Below are 13131 nucleotides of genomic sequence, written 5' to 3' on the forward strand. Positions count from 1 at the left end.
GTCAGAGGAGATTAATGCTGTCTCAGAGTAGTGGAGACAGTTCCGATGAATTCAGTTCAAGACTAATTCCAAATGGATTAGATACTCAAATGAATAACAAGAAGAAAACAATAGGTATTAATATTGTATCATGGGTCTCCTTTCTTAATAAAATTTAGTCAGGTGTCACACATATAAAAAAACAAAAGGAAAAAATTTAGGGGAATAATTTAGTGATCTTGTTATGGTGGTGGTGGTTTAGTCACTGAGTCGTGTTCCAACTCTTGAGACCCCATGGATTGTAGCTCACCAGGCTCCTCTGTCCTCTGTCCATGGGATTTCCCAGGCAAGAATACTGGAGTGGGTTGCCATTTCCTACTCCAGGGGATCTTCCTGACCCAGGGATCGAAGCCAGGCCTTCTGTATTGCAGGCAGGTTCTTTACCAACTGAGCCACTAGGGAAGTGTGCTCTATAAGAGGGGAACCCTGAAATCATGAAGGAAGAAAGATGTATTTGACTAAATAGAAATGAAAAGTATTTGTCTATCCAGATTTAGTCTCTGGGGCTGTAGTAATGGAAGCTCCAACAACAACAGAAAACTCAAGATAATTTCTGGTACAGGTCATTGCTGCTTAGAAACTAGGGTTATGTAAAAGAAAATGACTTTGGAATATGCTACCGAGGTAGATGGTCAGACTTGTGTGAGGAAGTGACACTTGAGTTATGATTTGAAATGAGGAGGAGGAAGCCACACAGCAGTTTCCAGCAGGAAACGCTTGTGTTGGAGGGATTGAAAGAAGGCTGGTGTTGCTGGAGTGTAAGAGGGCACTTAGGAGATGAAGTTTGAGAGGCTGGAAGAGGCCAGCTGGGCACAGATCTGTAAGTAGGAGAGCGATGTGGCCTGATGTACATTCATGAAGATCATTATGGTTGCTGTGTGGAAAATGGACTATAGGGGATGTTGTTGGCTGAACTGTGTTCCCCGAAAGGATATGCTGAAGTCTTAACCCCTGGAACCTGCAAGTGTGAACTTACTTGGAAATCGGATATTTGCAGATGTAAAGTTAAGGTCATACTGAGCAAGAGTGGGCCCCAATACAATGTCTAGTGTCTTTATAAGAAGAGGGAAATTTGGACGCAGAGAGGGTGGAGGCAGAGATTGGAGCGATGTGTCTACAAACCAACTAAAATTTGCCAACAACCACCAGTAGTTAGGAAGAGATAGGGACACATCCTCCCCTAGAGGTTTCAGGGAGATTTTGGCTCTGCTGACACCTCGATTTCAGACTTCTAACTCCTAGAGCTGTGAAGCAGTACCTTTCTATTGTTTTAAGTTACCAGGTTTGTGGTAGTTTGTATGGCAGTCCTAGGAAGCTAATGTAGGGGCAAAGAGTGGCGACAGGGAGACCAGTTAGGCAGCTGTAGAAATGGGGAGACATAGTCTACTTTGGAATGTATTTTTTGAGTAGAATATTTTGAATTTCCTGGTGGATTTGATGTGGCATGTTCTTACAGAGATGAATTAATGATGCTTTGCCAACAAAGGTCTATATAGTCAAAGCTATAGTTTTTCTAGTAGTCATGTGTGGATGTGAGAGTTGGACCATAGAGAAGGCTGAGCGCTGAAGAATTGATGCTTTTGAACTGTGGTGCTAGAGCAGACTCTTGAGGGTCCCTTGAATAGCAAGGAGATCAAAACAGTCAATCGTAAATCAACCCTGAATATTCATTGGAAGGACTGATGCTAAAGCTGAAGTGCCAATACTTTGGCCACCTGACGTGAAGAGCCAACTCATTGGAAAAGACCCTGATGCTGGGAAAGATAGAGGGTAGGAGGAGAAGGAGATGATAAAGGACAGGATGGTTGGATGGCATCACTGACTCAATGGGCATGATTTTGAGCAAACTGGGAGATAGTGAAGGACAGGGAAGCCTGGTGTGCTACAGTTCATGGGGCTGCAAAGGGTCAGATATGACTGAGCGACTGAACAACTATGTTTTATGAGGAACTGGTGGTGAAGTTTACTGAAACAGGGAGGAAAATAATGTGGACTGATGGGAATCATGTGTTTTGTTTGTTTTACTTTTTATTTTGAAGTGATTTCAGACTTACATAAAATTTATTTGCAAGAATCAAACCTAGATTCTCCAGTTATTAACATTTTATATATGTGGTTTGCTTACAATAATAATAATTTTGGAATCAATGGTTCTATTTTGGACATGTCAAGTCTTGTTACTTTTTAAAATTAATTTTAATTGGAGTATAATCAATTTACTGGACATGTTAAGTTTTAGATATCATTAGTTAGACATCCAAGTGGAGCTAACATGTTGATTAAACCTGAGGCACAGGTGGAGAGGTCAGAGCTGAAGTTATAAATTTTGATGTTATTTGCATGTGCCTGAGTGCTAAGTTGCTTCAGTTGTGTCTGACTCTTTGTGACTGTATGGACTGTAGCCACCAGCCTCCTTTGTCCTTGGTATTTTCCAGGCAAGAATACTGGAGTGGGTTGCCATTCCTTTTTCCAGGGGATCTGCCTGACCCAGGGATTAAATGTGCCTCTTTTATGTCTTCTGCATTGGCGAGAGGGTTCTTTACCACTAGCGTCACCTGGGGATCCCTATATGCACGTAGGTATATTTAAGCCATAGTGCTGGTTGCAATCCTTCAGGGAAACGATGAGGATAACAAAAGGAAGAGGAGTCATTGCAACATTAGATACTGAACAGCATTGAAGAATTAGCAAAATGGACTGGGGAGGCATGCCCAGTAAAGAAAGAAAGTCAGAAAACTGAGATATCAAAGAAGTCAAGAGAAAGAACTGTACCAGTTAAGTAAATGCTTTGAGGAGTTGTAGATGATGAGGATAAGTAAGTAACCAGTGTATTTGGCAGCATGGCGGAGGAGTAGAGGGGAAAAAAGGCTTGATTGGATTGAAGTGGAGGGCTTGTTTATCTGTACATTAAATTAAAAACGTTATGCTTTTGCCTTTCAGCAGGGTATATGCCGGTTTCTCAGAGCCTTGGTGCTGTTGACGTTTCGGGCCGGGTGACCCTTTGTCGGGAGGGGCTGTCTTGCATATTGTGTCATGTTTAGTGGTACCCTGGCTTGTGTCCTCTAGATGGTAGCAGCAGCCTTATTCCCCTCCTGCTTTGCCCGCCAAGTGTGACAACCGGAAACGTCTGCAGACATTGCCAGATGTCCCTTGGCAGGCAGGATGGCCCCTGGCTGAGAATCTATTTCTGGTTTAGACTTAAAATGAAAAGCTTGAATATTAATGGTAAAGCTTTAGGCAGTAGCTCCCTGAGTGAGAAGATACTTAGTGTCAAGCAGGGGACCTTTCTAGCACTCTAAAAGTTTTGCAGTGTAGTGAATACCTACTTTGCCTGTAAGGCAAGTGATCCTGTTTGTATTATATCTTTGATGATTCCATAAGACACTTAATCTTACCTTACACTGATGTCATTATTATGCATATTGGTTACCATAGAGGATTTTGAATATAAATATGTAGAAGATTGTCCTGAATCTGTATTAACCCCATCACTGCCTAGAAATTATTTTGAAAAAATAGTCAATATTGCTTCATTTAATAGTCTTGACTTTTTTCATATAAGTATGGTACAGAAAACACAGTCCTAAATTTTGTTTAACTTTCTGCTTCATGGATTCCAGGATAATGCCCCTTAATCTGACAAAGCTACCTTTTTCTGCCTAATTTTAAGAGAATTAGTCTTAATATGGCAATTTTCAGTTAGCCGCAGAATTATAGATCTGGAGAGAGAGCAAGAAAGTTGTGCAGTTATTTATCTCATAAATATGGTTTGGAGGCACTGTCCTCAGTTCGAAGAGTGTTGTAAAAATGCTGTTGTTCAGTTGCTAAGTCGTGTCTGACTCTTCTGACCCCATGGACTGCAGCCCATTAGTCTCCTCCATCCAGGTACTATACAGATAAAATACTGCAGACATTCAAAAGAGAGGGTGATTACTTTTAGTGAGAGATGGGGTGAATGAAGTGTGGAAACCAATTAAATAGTCTCTGTTTTAATATGTGACAAGGGGGTCATTTCATGTTGGTGGGAAAAGGATGTTTTAACTAGATTCTGCTGGTGTAATTCACCTATAGGAAAACCAACCAGATCCCCTCATCATAAAATATGTAAAAAGTAAATTGTGAGAATTCCTTGGCAGTGCAGTGGGAATTCCTTGGCAGTGTAGCGGTTAGGACTCAGAGTCACTGCCAAAGGCCTGGGTTCCATCCTTGGTCGGGGAATTAAGATCCCACAAGCTGCGCGGCGCAGCCAAAAAAGTGAAAAATGAAAAAGAAAATTGTAAATGCTTTAAAGATACATATTCATATGAGGCAATTAGGAGAATATTTGTATAATTGAAGTAGGGATGATGTTTTTTGGTAAGATAGGAAATCTAGGTGCTGTAAAAGGAAAGATTGACCTGCTATAATAAACTTTTTAAAATGAGTAATTTTTAAAATAAAAACATGTAAACCTTTCGGCCTAGTGATTTTATTTTTTGGATTCTCTGATTTAGAAACAAAAATCCTGACACATAAGGATGTATGTATAAAGATAATTCATTGTGGCATTAGCTGTAATGACAGAAATTACCTTTGCATATCTGATTTTCTAATAAGAAGGCATGGCTGAATAATTATATGCGAACTCTTTACAACTGAATTAAGTGAGGTGATTAGGAGCATGGGCTCAGGAGTTAGGCCAGTGAAATTCTGATCCTACCTACTGCATGTGTGACCTTGGATACATTACTTAACCTCTTTAGAGCTCAGTTTTCTTAACTTTAAAATGGAGAAAATAACAAATGTAAGATGTAAGAACTATTATGAAGATCCATATTTATTTTGTATTCTATTAATTTAATAGATGTTGTGCCCAGGCACTATTTTAAGCACTTTATAGATATAAATTTATAATTGACTTATTCCTCATAATAACCCCCAAAGTTAGATTTTATTGTTTCCTCATTTTACTGATCAGGAGACTGAATCACAAGAGAGGTTAGTTTGTTCTAATATAATTCACACACGGGTATAAAATTATATATCTGCCATATTATAAAATATGGCTGAATAAAATTGTCAATTTTTTTTTCCAGTTGAAATTTTTATGAGAAAGAAATGAGAACTAACCAGATGGGCTTTGAGTTAAAAGTTGTCCCAGATCTCTGTATTGTTTCTCATTTAGAAATATAAAGGGAAAAATCGATAAAAATAAAGACATTTGCTCAACTTTAGCAGCTGGCCTGCGGTCTGAGGTTGTTTAGCAGTAATTACTCCAGAGACTGTGAGACAGTAATTGCCCTTTCCTGTTAATTTCCAATGCTGATCTTTTTTCCCTCCCAATTCCTCCTTTATATATAATTTACTCTGTGGTAATAAGAAGACTTCAGAGGACTGGGATACACATTTTGGGAAAAATAAATGATGAGAAAAGCTTTGGCCTTCAGACATTTTTGGTTAAAACGCAGCATGTATACAGGTGTCAGAATGCCAGCAAATATATAGATGGGAATATGAATATTGGATGCATTCATTTCTTAGGTACAAGGAAAAAAGGGAGATTGGAAATTTGATTTCAGACCAAGATAGAATGTTTCTTTTTTCAATCCCATGCCTTATACTTTTGTTTTTTTCCTAAGACTTTTCTGTTAGAATGAATTTTTAAAACATAGTATATACAACACCTGTGTATAAATACCTGGGTAGCATTCTTGCCAAGGTTGGGTATAAGAAACTTATCAAACAAAAAATGTGGTATATTCTATAAGACAACTGGCCTAAACCTTGAAAAAAACTTAATGACTAGTAATAAAAAAAGACTCTTCTATAAATATGTATATTATTATCTATTATCTGTATACTAAGATGTGTACTGTTATCACATCTTAGAAAAATAACACTGGTTTCAACTTTCACCATTTATTGGCCTTTTCCCCCCATTTAGGATCTAATCAAAGGTTATGCCTTGCATTTAATTATCTTAAAGTCAGTTTTATTTTTATTTTTAAAAATTTTTATTGGAGTATAGTTGATTTACAACTTTGTGTTACTTTCAGGTGTACAACAAAGTGAATCTATAATATATATATATATATATATGTATGTATGTATCTCCACTCTTTTTTATGATCTTTTCTCATATAGGCTATTACAGAGTATTGGATAGAGTTCCCTGTGCTATACAGTAAGTTCTTAGTAGTTATCTATTTTATATGTAGTAGTGTGTATGTTAGTCCCAATTTAAAATCTGTTTTAAATTGTAACAGTTCCCCTTTGCCACTGCTTTTAGAGCTCTCTCTTAAGTTTTTTTTATTATTAACAAAATAACTGCTGCCAATTAAATTTATGACTTGCCATCTAGTGTAAGACTCGTCTCGATTTCAGAAGTCTGAAAGTGAAATAAATATATTAACAAAATATGGCAACTTGCCCAAAGTCATAGCACTGGTAAGCAGTGGAACTGGATATCAAAGCCGAACAGTCTTGAGCTCCTGAATCTGTTCTTTTGGCCACTTCTCAGTGCTGCCATTTTGTTTTTAGTGAGTTACTGCATGTAAGGCTATTTTTAGTGTAGTGCCTTCATTACATATTAAGTACGTAATATGTGTAGCTTTTAATACCATTTTCAGTACTTTCCAGTTTGCTGCTACTATATGTTTGTAACATTTGCATTTTGTGACTTTATTCAGTTTTTCTGTGCTTTGTTTATAGGTTGATTCTCAAACTTCGCAATATTGTTTATGCAAGTACTATTCACTATAAAATCCAGAGGTGTAATTTGAACTGCAGAGAAGGAAATGTAATCGTGTCTGTCCTCTACCCTTTAAAATGTTCCCTTAGCTCTCTAAAATTAGTACCACCTTTGCTAAGTGAGTCCATTTTATTCTTGAAGATATATTTTAAGCTCTGAAACACTTTGTTCTAATTACACTAGTTGCTTTTCAAATCTGATGTATATTTATCTATTACCTATCTATCTATCTTTATTTTTTCCTGTAACTCTCCTGGGTTAAATCTATTGTTTTATGTTATTCCATGTCATCCTTATCTCACATTTCTTTCCCACCTTGTTGGGGTATAAATAATTACAAGTAATTTTTTTAAGGAAATGATAAAAAGTAGATACTTTGATTTTCACAGGCCTGGTATATCTGAAAATGCATTCATCTTGCCTTCTCAGTTAATAGTTTGGGAATAGAATTCATAGTTCAATCATTTTGTTTTGCTTGAAACTTTGAAGACATCATTCCTTTGCAGTTTACTATCTAATATATCTGATGAGAATCTCAAAGCTAGTCTGATTCTCCTTCTTAGCAACTAATATTCCTTTTCCTCTGGAATATTTTATTGAACTCTTTATATCGTTGGTTTTATGATGTTTTATGAGAGTATTTCTTTCTAGTTGTGGATCTTTTTTACTTATCCTTCATTGCACCCCTTGAGTCCTATTTGTTCATTTCTGGGAAATTTTCTAATATTATTTCTTCAATTATGTTTTCCTTGGGCTTCCTTGGTAGCTCAGCAGGTAAAGAATCAGCCTGCAATGCAGGACACCTGGGTTCGATCCCTGGATTGGGAAGCTCCCCTGGAGAAGGGAAAGGCTACCCACTCCAGTATTCTGGCCTGAGAATCCCATGGACAGAGGAACCTGGCAGGTTCCATGGGGTCGCAAAGAGTCAGACAGGACTGAGTGACTTTCACTTGCACCTTCCATTTTCTCTGTTTTATTCAGAATACCATTTGGATAGATGCTTCCAAGTAGAAAAAAGACAAAGAAAAAAAGGTAATATGGAAGATCAATTCAAGAGATCAAATTTCCTTTGACTGTCAATTCTCTTTTTTGAATATCTTTTGTCAGTTTTTTTTTTCCTGTTTCCATAGTTTCTTTCCAATTGCTCATTTTTAATAGATGCAGCATCTTCATGAATTTCTTTGAGGATAGCACTTACAAATTTTAAACATGTATAAGTTTAAAAGCTCTGCTTCCTTAAGGTGAGTTGATTGTTTTTATCCTTTTGTGCTTTTGCCATTCCTCAAAAATTAAAAAAAAAAGGATTTTTGAGCTCTTTTGAGTGTGCAGAGAGGCCCAACTGTTGGGCCTCACTTTATTGTGAAATGAAGAAAAAGAGCTGCTTTTCCTCCTCTTCCTCCTCCCTGTGCCCAAATGAAGACGGCTTTATTGTGGAGCATGAAGGTGTTCTGATGCTTTCAGGGTAGATGGTTAAATTACCAAAAAAAAAAAAGTTGTGTTTTAAGCCTGAAACTAGCTTTGTTGCTGCTAGACACTCTGTGTGTAAAGGAGTGAGATAAAAGCTTTGGTGTGCCTATCTCATATAGATACTTTAATCTTCCTGATTTTTGTCCTACAGCCCCCTTCTTCTGTCTCTCGATTTGGCTCTTCTTCAGACTCTGCTGGCGGGAATGGCCTGTGTGGCTGCAGCTGTCTCATGTGTACGCGTGCATACCTGTGCGTCTGCACATTGCTTCTAGACTGCGGCTTTCTCTGTGCTTGCTTCACCCTCAATATAATCCCACCTGCTTTCTCTTTCTGGAATGCTTGAATGCACTTCAGTGGGACTTTGGTAGGAAGTGAAAGAAAATGCACATATGCTTAGTTTGTCTTATATAAAGTAGGTAATTGATAGGTATTTGTTGAATAAATCAATCAGTGTTATTGAGAAAAATTGGGCAAAACATACTTATGTTTAAATTAAAAAAAGACTTGTGAGCTTAGAATGAGTGAGTGAAGTCGCTCAGTTGTGTCCGACTCTTTGCGACCCTGTGGACTGTAGCCTACCAGGCTCCTCCGTCCATGGGATTCTCTAGGCAAGAATACTGGAGTGGGTTGCCATTTCCTTCTCCAGGGGATCTTCCCGACCCAGGGATCGAACCTAGGTCTTCCACATTGCAGGCAGACGCTTTAACCTCTGAGCCACCAGGGAATACAGGTTCTCTCTGACCTTAGAATACAGGTACTTAAATGAATCTGTTTTTTAAAAAAATATTTATGTATTTGGCTGTGCCTGGTCTTAGTTTCAGTAAGTAGGATCTTCGATCTTCCATTTGGCATGTGAGATCTTTTATTGTGGTATACTGACTCTTTTTGCATCATATGGAATCTAGTTCCTTGACCAGGGATCGAACCTGGACCCCCTGCATTGAAAGCTTGGAGTCTTAGCCACTAGACCACCAGGGAAGCCCCAAATAAATCCTTTTAATTCTTTTAACTTTATCCTGTTTCAGGAAAGAATCTCACTGGGGTTAAAACTTACGGGGGCGGGGGGAGGAACCTACCATCTCTCACTTTTCCCCCCTACCAGAATTAAAGGGCTTAATTCCGTTTTGTTCCTTTTTAGTGCTCAGCACAGCCGCTTAGCATGTTCTAGTAATCAGTGATAGTTAATGTGTTCATTTAACTTAAACTCTTTTTATCTCTCATTGGGGATAAATATGTGTAAAGTACTTAGAGTAGATTTTGGTATTTGCAGGAAGTGCTCCTTAAGTGTTAGCTACTATTCTTTGATACATGAACAACTTTTTTTTTTTTCTGTGAAGGTTTCTCTGATCTTTTTTTTTTTTTGCTTTCTCTGATCTTGTTATTTTAACAGTTTATCTGTCTCTATTTTGCTTATATGTTATGTCCCAGTCTTTATGATGAGTAACATTGATTTGCTTGGTCATGCATCTCTCCAGCAAATGTGCTTCTTGATAGCTGGGAGCTATCTTTTTCTTTTTGTATTAATTTACTTTTTATTTTTGGTTGTGCTGGGTCTTTGTTGCTGGGCAAGGGTTTTTTCCTAGTTGTGGCCGACATCTGGGGACTACTGTTTGTTTCAGTGCGAGGACTTCTCGCTGGGTGGCTTCCCTAATTGTGGAGCACGGACTGTAGGTGCACAGACTTGGGTCGTTGTGGCTCCCGGGCTCAGTCGTCGCGGCCCGGGGGCTCAATAGTTGTGGCGCACGAGCTGAGTTACCCATGGCGTGTGGGATCTTCCAGGACCAGGGACCTCACCTGTGTCCCCTGAATTGGCGGGGGAGTTCTTCACCACGGTGCTACCAGGGGAGTCCTGAGCTATGTTTTTTATCCAGGTAGTCTTGCTGCGTGAGTTGTTGTTTGCCACATGTCATTAGTCCCTCTTTTTTGCTGGGTCTTCATGATTGAGGAGGGAGGTGTGACTGGAGCATGGCGAGTGTGCGCTGGTGGGAAGTGAGATGTGACAACTATGTTGACACTAGATTGTAAGTCGTAGAATACCAGGTTAAAGAATTTGAGCTTTACTTCGTATGCTCTGGGAGGCATTTTCATTACTGACTAGATTAGTTCCATATTTTAGAAAAACAATTGTGAGTGCAGAGTACAGAATGTGATGGAAAGAAGACATAAGATTGGAGGCAAGAAGATGTAGGAAACTCTTGCTCTTGCTGTGTTATAAGATTCTTATTTTACTTGAGAAGTCTTACAGCTCGTGCTTGAACGATAGGTCTTGACCAACACAAAACCTTCTAAGTCATGTCAGAGATAACTTCAGGGCTTCCTTGCTAACTTTGCTTTGAGTTCTTATTAAGAAATACTACATATAAGTTTTAATAATACTAAAATGTAATAGAAACAGGGCACACAGCTACAACAGTGTACACAACTGCAGTAGTGAAAGTGCTGCCCTCAGTGTGCCAGCAAATCTGGAAAACTCAGCAGTGGCCACAGGACTGGAAAAGGTCAGTTTTCATTCCAATCCCAAGGAAAGGCAATGCCAAAGAATGCTCAAACTACTGCACAATTGTACTCATTTCACGTGCTGGCAAAGTAATGCTTAAAATCCTCCAAGCCAGGCTTCAACAGTATGTAAACTGTGAAATTCCACATGTTCAAGCTGGATTTAGAAAGAGCAGAGGAACCAGAGATCAAATTGCCAACATCTGTTGGATCATCGGAAAAGCAAGAGGGTTCCAGAAAAACATCTATTTCTGCTTTATTGACTACGCCAAAGCCTTTGACTGTGTGGATCACAACAAACTGTGGAAAATTCTGAAAGAAATGGGAATACCAGAGCACCTGACCTGCCTCCTGAGAAATCTGTATGCAGGTCAAGAAGCAATAGTTGAAACTGGACATGAAGCAACAAACTGGTTCCAGATCGGGAAAGGAGTACATCAAGGCTGTATATTGTCACCCTGCTCATTTAACTTATATGCAGAGTACATCATGAGAAATGCTGGGCTGGATTAAGCACAGGCTGGAATCAAGATTGTCAGGAGAAATATCAATAACCTCAGATATGCAAATGACACCACCCTTATGGCAGAAAGCGAAGAAGAACTAAAGAGCCTCTTGATGAAAGTGAAAGAGGAGAGTGAAAAAGTTGGCTTAAAACTCAACATTCAGAAAACTAAGATGGCATCTGGTCCCATCAAAGCTTAAGGACTCTTAGGTAATCAAAGCCTAGGACTCTTATCAGTTTGTGTATCTGAATAACAGTAGTCAAAGACGTAAATAGAAATGCAGTGGAAGTGTTGAGCTTTTTTGCTTTGCAACATTTTGCTACCCTTCCTTGTATTTCTGTTTACATCTTTGACTACTGTTTATCAGGTACACAGATTGATTGAGTGATGGCATTAGTGTCTGATACATCAGAGTTGTAAAGAAAGATGAAGACTCAGATCTATAAGAAAATCATTGGAGACCTGAGACTACATGGAGTGGGTGGAGAACAGCAGAATAAAGTTAGATTGGAGGGACATTTCCAGTAAGAAATAGAAAAAATCTTGTGCTTAGGGTGATTTTATTTTAAAGCCTTAGAAATTCATAAAAATAGATTGTTAGGGACTTCCCTGGTGGTCCAGTGGCTAAGACTTTGCACTCCCAATGCAGGAGGGTCTGGTTTTAATCCCTGGTCAGGGGATTAGGTCGCACATGCAGTAACTAAAGATCCTGCATGCTGCAACTAAGATCCGTTGCAGCCAAATAAACAGTAAATATAAAAAAAAGATTGTTAAAAGCTGAAAAAATTTACAGAAAATATAGTCACAGTATTTTTGTTGAAAAACATAATTGGAATATCCTATTTGATATATAAATTTTTAATGTGATGAGAGGGAATTTTAAGCACATTTATCATATAACTGAAAGAATCAGGGATATAAATTATAGGAGTAAGATGCTTACATTGATATTCTCAACTACTCCAGTTATAATTTAAAAAAGATTTGTTTTTATGGAAAATAGAAATTAACATAATAGAATAAAATCTTGACTATTCAATGTTTTAAAATCAGTCTTGAAGGAATAGATCACGTTCATGTTTTTAAATATTCAAGGTTGACATCACAACAAACTTTATTTCTCTTAATGATAACTTTTTATGTATGGAGATTGTATCTAGACTGTGCTTACACTTCTTGGTAGATTGAAGAGTAAATGTGTTATTTATTTGGGAGTGGGGAAAGGAAATATAATAGTGGCCTGGAGTAGGAGTAGAAAGACCTACTTTAAAATATCATCTCCATTATAGAGATTTTTATTAAAATTTTCTTTTCTCAATATAAGGTTTATGCTCATACTTTTCTTGAATTCCTAAAATTTAACACCTAAGATTTGTTCTCTGAGGACTGAGTCTGAGTTACATGTGTAATGAGGGCAGAATGAGAGAGATTGCTTGGGAAGTGAGGTCCCAGGGCTATAAAGAAACTTGTACTTTTGCTAACAAAAATAACTTTTGCTCTAGATAGCTTACTACCTTTATGATAGATTCTTAGTCACTTGTGGGCTCCAGATCCTAGCAGCCAATTTAGTATTGTTTAGCTTCTCGATTTTAGTTATGTTTCTCCCCATCCCAGTGGAAATGAATGTCCCTGTTCCTGGGCTCTTTGGATCATGGCCTCCCTATAAATGTTGATGGTATACCACATGTGTATTTTCTAGTTAACGTCTATTAATAACTGAAAGTCTAGAAAGATACAAATGTGGATTGATCCCAAAGTAATCCCTCTCCCTTGATATGTAGCATATATTAAATGGTAGAAGAACCACTTTGGGAGTTACAAATTTCTTTGGACTTAGGTTTATTTGTAAAATGAAAGGCTGGATCTCTGAGTACATCTATGTGATTCTGAGCT

General features: G+C 38.1%; 1 protein-coding gene across 1 annotated transcript in view; it reads left to right on the forward strand.

The window, feature by feature from the left end:
* Positions 1 to 13131, forward strand: part of ASB3 (ankyrin repeat and SOCS box containing 3) — a 119049-nt gene that overhangs the window by 1830 nt on the left and 104088 nt on the right. The gene's annotated exons all lie outside the window — the stretch shown is intronic.

Source organism: Cervus elaphus, chromosome 11, assembly GCF_910594005.1.
Source record: "Cervus elaphus chromosome 11, mCerEla1.1, whole genome shotgun sequence".
Classification (NCBI taxonomy): Eukaryota; Metazoa; Chordata; class Mammalia; order Artiodactyla; family Cervidae; genus Cervus; species Cervus elaphus.